The following is a 10,267-nucleotide window of genomic DNA, read 5'->3' as shown; positions in this document are numbered from 1 at the left end:
ACAGAGTTTAGTGAGTTGGAAATGCTGAAATCTGCTGTGAAAGACACATAATAATATCTAGGAGCACAGAGCATCCCCTCATGCAGTGATATCATGCTATACAGTGTTCCAAGACAGCAAAGGCAAACAGCTAAGATTGCTCCAGGTAACAGCAGGATCTATGAATGATTCCCCTTCCGTGATGGGTGAAATATCCTGAAATGTAGAAGTGAAATACTGCTCAGCTAAGACAGCTATACTGTTAAGTCAGCCGGTAATATTTAAACAGAGTAACACTGAAGGATGAGTGGATACTTTGGTAGCTTGGTCTTTGGCAGTAAATAAACCACTGCACCTCCCTTAAATAGGTGTTATTGGGGTACTGTGGCTGTATATCCTGGCTTGTAGGTGGTGATGCACTTTCAAACATAACTGTAGTGCGATGCTGTATTACTCTCTAGTTCCTAATGTCACCCTACAAACCTATCATATTATCTGTCTGATTACACCTGATGTCCAGAGCACGGTTCGCTGCTTTCATGCCTTCTGACCAATGTTGCATCAATTCTCACAAGCTCCGGTTCAAGAGGCAAAATAGCAGGTTCTTGCCCTGTGTTTGCAATGGCATGTGCTACGTCCTCTGCAGCAAAGAGGGAGAAAACAAGTGAACCACAAAGCCAGCAGTTCTAATTATTTCTTGGTAGAGTTTGCAAGTGACTCTTTAGCAGAAAAATACAAAATATCCCAGCCCCTTGTTAATATTTATTTATCTACTCCTCCACTGAAAGGAAATAAACTTGCTGAGAACAGAAAACCCATCCACGTGGTCAATGGAAATTCACTCTTGACTGAAATCTGTGAGAACTGAAAACCTTTCTGAAAGACATTAATGGCCAGTTCTTCAAAGATGCATAGGTACGCAGCTGCCACTGAAATCCAGGGGTGTGAAGTGTATAGGTGCCTTTAGAAGTTTCTGGTTTTATCCTCAATGGGAGGATTGCATTTCTCATCAAAACCATCATTCATGTTGACACCCAAATAGTTTGCTACCAGAATCTTGTCCTTAGCTTTTCAAGATCTAAGAGAGCTCAGAGAAGATGCACCGTAATGTATATTTTATTATCCCGAGTGATTCCTAGTACCCCCCTCATTAAGGATCTTAGATAGCAAAGATGCTATTGGGCTTCTCATCTTCAAAGAGAGACCCCATTAAAGATAGAGTTATTTAACTTCAGCTGGGTTGCACCTGAGTGCACACATATAAACATGTGAGCACATGTGGGCACTTGTAAATCACTTGATATGGAAATGCAAAATCAGTAAATTGAGGTTACTGCAAAATGTCATTAGCACTCAAGGTATGAATCACCTTGTTGTCGGTGGTTTTTAAGCTTCCTCCAATGAATCACTCTCTTGTGTTGCACTTCAGCATTATGTTTGTACTCCACATCTCAGCCCGAGCCAAGGGAGATGGGTGCCCAGGCCAGGGTTGACAAAGTTGTTTGTTGGGTTTTTTTAAATTATATTTATTAGAATCCGTGTCTGTTCATGTGATCCTGATCCAAAGGTTGGTCACAGAATGAAGTAAATGACATTCCAATATCACACTCCTAACACTGTTGTGATTATATTGTTGGCTGTCGCCATAAAATGGTCTTTTGAGAGAGATGCTGCGTCTTTCTCATCCAAGCCTTCTGCTCCTGAAACATATTGGAAGGTTTCCAGGAATAGCAATGTTCTTTTCTCATTTTGTTTCCCAAATAAAATTACTGAATAAAAATAGACATCAGATGGGAGGAAAATATGAGAAAAAAAGAAAGATTAGAGCTGCCATTGTGCAGTATTATCTCCTTGGGAAGCTACATAGTGTTTATTTGTGCTGTGCAACTGTCTGTCTTGTTCAAAAGAATTATATCACTCAACCTTGTAAGGCAATAGGAAAACAGGTATATTAAATTAGCTGAAAATTGGCTATAGGGGGAAAAACACCTTTTTATACTGTAGATATGTACCATCCATCTCTTTTGAAGTGCAGGTAGAAACCAGAGGCATTAGGATAGATAATAAAATTCAATAATAAAGCAGTACAAATGGAACAGTTATGAAAGTGCAATAACTTCCACAGATATTTCTCAGAGAGTGCATTTGCTCAGTAGGAGTTACTGCCTGCCCAAACAGAAACCGTTCTTCCTATGTAGCATCCTCCCAAAAAAAGGGAGCTGCCTGCTTTGCTGGAAAATCTTTGGTATCTTTCAGCAACATTTGCTGGTAAGAGTGAATCCAAGTGGAAAAGCTCTTTTCTGGGTACTAAACCCATCTGTATTCTGATTAATGACTTGGGATTAAGATGAAGAAGGTAATGCTTGAATCACAAAGCTGGAAGAAATGGGATAATGAATAACATAGCTTAAATTAAAAAAAATGCAGAGTTGTTTAGAATGTGATTTTCAGGCATGTCTAGAGATTTCAGACACCTGAAATTCCAGTTATTTTGTTACAAAACACTGGAAGAATCTTCATTTCCAGCATGGTTCTCATAATTTCCTGAAAACCAGGGCATTTCTGTGTGATTCAAACAGCATAATAGAAAATGAAGCCACCCAGAAGTATATTCAGACTCTGGTGTTTACTCTGGGGTCTAAATTCAAAAGAAAGAGGATTGCATGACTTTGAAGTTCATTAAGAGAGAAAAAAAGGACATTTACACTTGCTGGTCTGGGTATGGTTCTTAAAGTCTCTGGACATACCTGGAAATCTTGGCCTGAGCAAATCCATATGGTGATTTTGGGTCAGCAGGAGGAACTTCTAATAAATGGATTTGGGTGGCAGGAAGAAATAACCGTAAGCACTGAAACCCACAGAAATGAAGGGACTGGCTCCGTTTTCATTGTGCTGGACTTTGGATGAGGTCTGTAGGCAACACACTTTGACCATGTGTTGTATGAGGGGAAATGGCACTGAAACCAGCTGTATCCAGATATACCCAGGGCTGGCAGAGAAATGCAGCACTGTGATCAAGGCATCATAGAAAAGGATCTTACACTCAATGTGCATAAAAGCTTCACAGATTTTAAGTCAGAAAAGGGCCTTTAGGTCATATAATCTGACATGCCATTCAGGAAAAAGGGCATATGGTTTTACCTGGAAAACCTGGAAAATAATAATGTTGATGAGCTACGCAGAGAAACATCAAGGTGGGGTCTGAGTTGTGGGACAGGATCAGATTCAAGCAGCGTTTTGCATCTGTATGTGGCCCTCCCACGCCGCCTAAGGAAGAGTGTGAGGCATGTAGACACCTGAGGATGCAGATGAGCAATGGTTTTGGAAGTGATTGCAGTGCCTTTTAGATGGAAAGGGGAACTCAGGTGTCTTTGGAGGTATAGATATAAGAGTCTAGGTTTGGAAAGGCATTTCTCTGGAAATGTTAGGCAGTAATAGTAAGAATTTTCCTGTGTGCAAATATGAAACTTTTAGTAATTGGCCATGGTAAGAAGTGGACTCCTGAACTAAAGACTAGTTGATCTGATTTATGTCAAAAGCTATTATTTGTATTCCCTGTGCATTAGAAGCGTGTTGAAAGCTTTTGATTGAAGAGAGATAAGTGATCTGGAGGTCAGATGGAAAATAATGAAGCCTTCATAGGGACCACATCATCTCTGATTAAACTTCACTAGAAGAGCAGAATTACATCATGACTGAATTTAGCTGGCGGTATAATATATCCAGATTAGAAATAAAGACCACACAAAAGGATGGCATTCTACATTTGACAGCTACTAAATCTCCCTGTGTCTTATAAAGAGGGAAATATACAGTCTGCTCAGTGTGGCATTTGTACACTAAACCTTATCAGGAAATAATATGAGAACCAGCGAAAAGCCAAAGTCGCAGCTAGCTTGAAATGCAGTATATACATCACAGGAAGAGCAGGAATGTAGGGTACATTTCTAATTCTGGCAAGTTGAAAGGCTTCAGTAGTTCACCTCTCTCAAAGTAATAAAACTCCATCACTCTTCTTCTCAGGGAAGAAACTGTGAAGTTGTTTATTTTTTCCATCCCTACAGTGCAAGGAAGGAAAAAGCTTGCAAAATTTCCACTGTAGTGTATGTGATAGAGTTAGCTGCCTTAGGTACCAGAGCTACCTTAGGTCACCTCACAGTCTGTATCCTCACAGCATCTATTTAAGGTGGGTCAATATCGGTGTTTCTCCTCTATCTCCCTGTTAAAGACAAGTAATGAAGCATCAGAAGCCGGAAGTGCCTTGGTGGTTAAATACAGCTGTGCACGCAACTCTGGGGACCCTCTTCAGGTGTTGGTGCCCACAAAGGCTCCCTGAAGAGGTCCCCAGGCCTCTACATAGTTGATGTGACATGGCTTAGGAGCCTGAGCACATACAGAAAAGCTGCAACCAAGGGCACCTTAGCTTAAGTGATCTGTCAAAATCCACACAAAAAATCAATGGTAAAAAGGAAATAAACCCTATCTCCTCAGGGAGATAGGAGCTTTCTCTCCAGACGTGGAATTGGTAGAAATCCTAAGAATGAGGCAAGAATGATGTTTCAAAAAACCTTAAATGATGACAGGCATCTGGAGCTCGTTATTCATGGCAATTAGCACAAAATCAGCTTGGAGCTACTGGTAGCTTTTGGTTACGAGCTTGGGCCTGGGACACCTGCAAGCAGTAGCTGTTTCTAGTCTCCCGTAACTATAGTTAAAGACAAAAATCACCATAAGAAAAGCTGCAAGTTCCCTCCTTGGCGCAGTGTAGCACTTGGCTGCAATCAACATCTCCAAACAGAGCTGTTCAGATCCCAGCCCTATGCAATTTACAATTATGCTAATTTACAGTTGTGCTAATTTATAACTCTGGATGAGCATTTTTCTGCAGTGAATTTTTGGAGTTGCTTGGCTTCTCACAAGCTCTTTTCCTTGACAAGGGGCAAGATTTTCGTAAATGTGTTGGATGAAATGCTTCTCGACTCCCCAGGCCAGTTCTGAAGGCAGGCATTGGTGTAAGCCAGACCGCGCTTTCTTGGTAAGTGATTCATCCTGGCTTAAAATAGTTGAGTTAGGTGGGGTGAATCTGTTTGGTAATGTTTGTGTCCCCAACCCATATCACAGAGGGATTATAGAAACAGCCTAGACAAGTTGTATGGTCTAGATATCTTTCAGATAGCTAAAGGCAGGGAAAATGACTGGGGGCGCTTGTGATTTAGGAGCATGAGCCTCATTAGCAGGCAGAGGGCTGGGAGGTTAATCATTGTGGTTCTTGTGAAAAATCACACCCACCTTTTGACATGACCCTTCTGAGGGTGGAGCCACCAAATGAGCATAATGCACCATTTTGGGGAAGGGAGTGAAATGACAAAAGGCCATCATCAAGCAGAGATGACCCAGGGATTGAGAGCTATCTCAGTCAGGTGCATCCAGGGAGGAGCGGTAACAGCAGGATAAGGAAATCGAGGCATCACTGTGTCACACAACAGCCATGACTGCCAGGGCATGATCACCTCTGGAAAAACTGTCTGTTCATTTAGTTAAGGCAGAGAAAATGTATAAGTCACAGGAGAATGAAAAAGCAAAATCAAAATATTCAGCCTTGAGTGACAGTCCTTCTTTGTCCCTATAAAGATAAATGTCAGGCAAAATACTGCATCTGCCAGTATTTTCACTAGAACAGTTACCCTAAAAATACCCAAAGCTTTTATCAAAGCTCTATTTCTTATCTACAAGAAGGACATATCCACCATAGATCCTGTTTTGTTTGCCCTTCATGGAATTAAAGTTGGTGTTTCTGACTTTGATTTCAATCATGGTGTACAAAAGCTCCGTGCATTTCCATTGATATTCATATCATTTCTACTTCCGCTTCTTTTGAATTAATGTAACCCAGGAACCTTAGCAATGTCAGTCTCAATTTATGCAAGCTTATGCTGAAAAATTTAATCTTGTCTGTTCTTGAATTCCCTCCCACCCTCAAATTCCTTTATTTCTTTCTTTGATAACTTTATGCAAATGTCTTAGCACTTCCTTGGGCATACAACACACAACTGGTTTTGCTAATGGAAAAGTAGTTTTTTCACCCTGCTCAGAAGAGTTAGACGCCCAAAGGACAATCAGGAGAACCCATCAACAAGAACCACTGTACCAAATGGCAAGTGTTTTTCTGGCAATACTACTTCTCCATACTTTTTCCCCAGACTTTTCCACACTGGAGGCCTGCCTGCCGACATGTGGATTTCTAGCCGGTTAGAGCAATCCAGAAGGAATGCCACAAGGCAAGGCTCAGCCATGCATTCAAAGGTGCTACCTTGAAAACATCTGCACTTGTGTACCTGTGTGTTCCCACAGCAACTTGACAATTCACGAGTAGCCAAGGAGTCATGGGGTCCACCAAACAGCAGCCATGGTTCAGTGAGTCAGCAACAAACACCACACAGAGCAACTCAAAGTGGTGCTAAATTCAATTAGCAAGCCTGACCTGCGGTTTCATGCAAACCCTTTTTCCTTCTTTTAGACTATATGGGTTCATGCCCCCTAAATTTCGCTCTCAGTTTCAGGTATGAATGAATTCAAAATCTTTAGGTAAAATTCAGCTAGAAGAAACTACCAAGTATGGACTAGTTTCAGTACAAACCTAAGCAAAACCACAGAATTTCTCATGGTTTCCAGACCAAACCATATATTTCATCTAGTTTTTTGGGGTTTCATTATGAAAGCTTCATGGAGTCTGATAAAAAATAAGCATGAATTTTAATCACTTTGAATTGCTATCTATACACTTTTGTCTATTGGGAATATAATGGCTGACAATGCAAGTCTTTCCTATCAGATGCCGGGTTGCAAAGGCACAGTTCTCTGCACCATGTGAACCCCCAGTTCATTTTAAGTGAAAATAGATTGGTTTATTGGCCCTCCTTGGCTCCTGAGCTTTGGACTTTGTTTTGGCCCTCATATTGGTCATGTTAGTGTAGTTTCAGCCTTCAATACATACCTGGAAGACAAAAATCAAGGATTCTCTTTGTCATGATTGGAAATATATGGATGGTGCAGGCTTGGCATAAAGTCTACATCTTTTCTATCTCAGGGTTTAAAGAGACTGGGAAAATACTAAGACTCTAGTGTTGTTCTCTCTTACTGATTAACAGCAGCTTCTTCCAGTAGAGAAAAAACTTGTGTCATTTCTAAGTCAGGCCAGGGAACTCATCAAGCACTTCCTAGCTCAGGCTACTCACACGCATGTGAGTGCGGTGCAGCAAGGGCTGTGCACAAAAAAGATAGCTTCAACCTTGAATCCATGACAGTCAAATCGTAGCTAAATGAAAACAGGAGTGAGATGAAGTATGGGCAGTACTAGACATCTATTATACTGTAGAAAATTTGTCCTGAAATATAACGCATTTTTAGTGATATATAAGCAAATGTGTGTATTTTTGCTGGATACATTTCCGAAGGCTGTGTCTCACCTACTGAGCCAATTCTGTCATCCAGGATACATCAGTACTGATTCTCTTGCTGAATTCCTTAGAAATTGCCTTATTGAGCACAACTGAACCAGGAAACGCAACTAGACTGGAAGATTTCACTTTAAAAGACAGCTAGCTTTCATTTCAAAGACTTCAAGTCATGATGGACCTGCCATTTCTTTCAAGGACTCATGCCAATGTTTAATTAACTTCAGTCTCACGGATTTGTTTCTCTTTTGTATTGGATTGGCAATGTCAGACAGAAAGATAGAAAAGAGGAAAGCTTTGGGGTTTTCTTTCGCCTCATCTGTCATTAGCTCTCATTTCCACTGGTCAAAACTTTCCTTTTCTTAACTTAATTTGTACCTAGGTACATGTGAATTTTTCTTCATTCCTCAGTTTGATTAAATAAATAAACCAAATTGCTCAAATTTCTCTCATTAAAGGCATTTTCTAGACCCCAAATCATTTGCTCAGTCCTGCCACTGCAACTGTTTAGCAGGGAAAATCTGTAAAAGAGTATGTTTCTCAGAACATGCAGGATGGGAAACTGCAAACTGCAGCTTCAAACAGTGCTTTGAATGAAAAACAACACAGCAAACAATTGAAAGTTAGAGGCACCCACTCAAATGCAAAAATATCCCATTTTCTCTGTGGCCACTGTTAAATGTAATTAGGCAGTTTCAGGATGTGTCTTGAGAAGCTGTTTTGGTTTGGTTTGGTTTAGCTATGTTCTAGAGGGGGCTGGCCTGTGGGTAAAACTCAGACTGAAAGGAAATCGAGTTTCTCATCTGGGCTCTGCCACAGCCGTCCTGCCTGACTAGTGCCATGTCACTGGCTGTGTCCCGCTTTCCCCAGCGGCTCCGGGAGGAAAGCAGCACGCTCACCTGGGTGGGAGCTGTGCAAATATATGGCCTCACCACCTGTTGGCATCCCTTGAAAGAGAAGGATAATTTTAGACGAGATGGTAATGACTTTGTCTTGGGTTTCTTAGGCCAAAAGCCCAAGGGAAGAGGGTGGGAGAGGACCGAACGTCCGCTCTGCGAGGAAGGCCAGCAATGCACGTGTTGAACTCGCCTGCTTCTTCTGTGAATGCTTTGGGAAGAGACGTTTGAAACCAGCACTGAGCAGAAAGACTTGCTAATGTCTTTGGGTCTATTGCAACACACCTAACTCCAACCTTTTCCACCCCAGAGCTCAAATCCTTTTACAAGAAAGATCTACCTGATCTCTACCATTTTACAGACAGAAAAACCGAGGCAGAGGATGGAGAAGTAACTAATGGAGCAGAGACACCCTACATCTTTCCAAAGCCTTTGCCAGATGCACTGGACAACTGAGATCCATGGAGCTGCAGTGAGTTTCTACCCTGAACTCAGTTCGCAGAAACAGCATCACGGGCCGAGGAAAAGCTCCGCGGGCGCTTGTGACAGTGGGTTGTCCCTGCTGTCCCGGCTGGGCCGGGGCCGTCTCTTCACATGCAGCCAGGTAAGGCAAGGAATGAGGGAAGGAGTTTGGTGAAGATAATGAGAAAGAGGAGGTGGTGGTGTAGGTGGTGAGAGAAGATGAAACAGCTTTGACACAAGCAAAGGAAAAAACTTCATGTTTGGAATTTCAAAAAATCGACTCAACATTTCTGCTGTAGCAGATAAACATCTATCTGTTTTATTACTGGGAATCATATTTTTCTGTTTATAAATAGAAAAAGCATGTTACCTCATGTTATTTCCCCTGGGGTTTTTTGGGGATAGATATATGTGGGTGGTAAACAGCTCGCAAAGAAATTGTTGTTATTATTAGTCAATATGGAGAACAGGAGGGCAGGGGCTGAGGCTGTGATGTACCAGCTATGGGCTAGCCACAAGCCAAATATAGGTCATTCACTCATCTACGGTGAAGGAGGGACAGCACAGCCGAACCGCTAATCTGCGGCTGTGATTATTGTTACTTTGCGATACTATCTATAATCCTATAAGCATTTTTCTTGCCAAAAGACAACTTACGCAGAGACACAAAGACCTCAAAGTCTGAAAACTAGCAACGAGACATAAAAGCATCGATAAGCAGCTAGACAGGGTTATCAGTGCAGTTGTTTAAGAAAGCTTTTTAGCCTTGACAAAGCTTTGCTTGTGTCGTGGTAACAGCTAGCAATGGAAACATGCGGTATTGGTTGCTGTACAAACATATTACTCTTGTGAGTTTGCAGTCTGAACAGGCGATACAAAGTCTGATAGGAAGCAAAAGCACAGAGCACGAGTTATTTGGTCTTTAAGGCTCCGTCTTCCAGCCTGAAGTGCGTGACCTGCCCTTGCTTGCCTGGAACATCCGCGGGGGTGGGCAGCAAAGCCCTTCAGTGCTGGTGCATGAAGGATGGTCCTGCAGGGAGCTGGTCTGACTTTGGGGAGAGGGAAAGGGAGGACCAGCAGGAGCAGGACTCTGGAGATGGGGCTCCTAGGACACCCACAGGCATTTCTGCATGTCCAGGTGGGCTCCAGGCATGGGGAAGAGTCTCAGCAAGTGAGAGCTGGTAGATATGTGCCGGTTGGTTCACCAAACCATCAATCCTATGGGTGCCATGGCATATTTGGGGTTTACTGTGGATATATCTGGCCACTGCAGGCTTTAGAGGGACCTTCAGGGCAACCTTAACTATCAGGGTAGCTCTAGCCAGACGGACCTGTGACCATCTCACTGCAGGTCTGTGTTGTCAGCTCCCACACTGGGACTATGGGCTTCGGAGTCCGAGTCCAAAATGGCGTGCAACCAATTGGAAACATTGCAGTGGATCCCCCCCACTCAAAAATGCTGGTTTGTTAAAAGCA

Source organism: Calonectris borealis, chromosome 21 (genome assembly GCF_964195595.1).
Source record: "Calonectris borealis chromosome 21, bCalBor7.hap1.2, whole genome shotgun sequence".
Taxonomy (NCBI): domain Eukaryota; kingdom Metazoa; phylum Chordata; class Aves; order Procellariiformes; family Procellariidae; genus Calonectris; species Calonectris borealis.
This window is presented reverse-complemented; position numbering follows the sequence as displayed.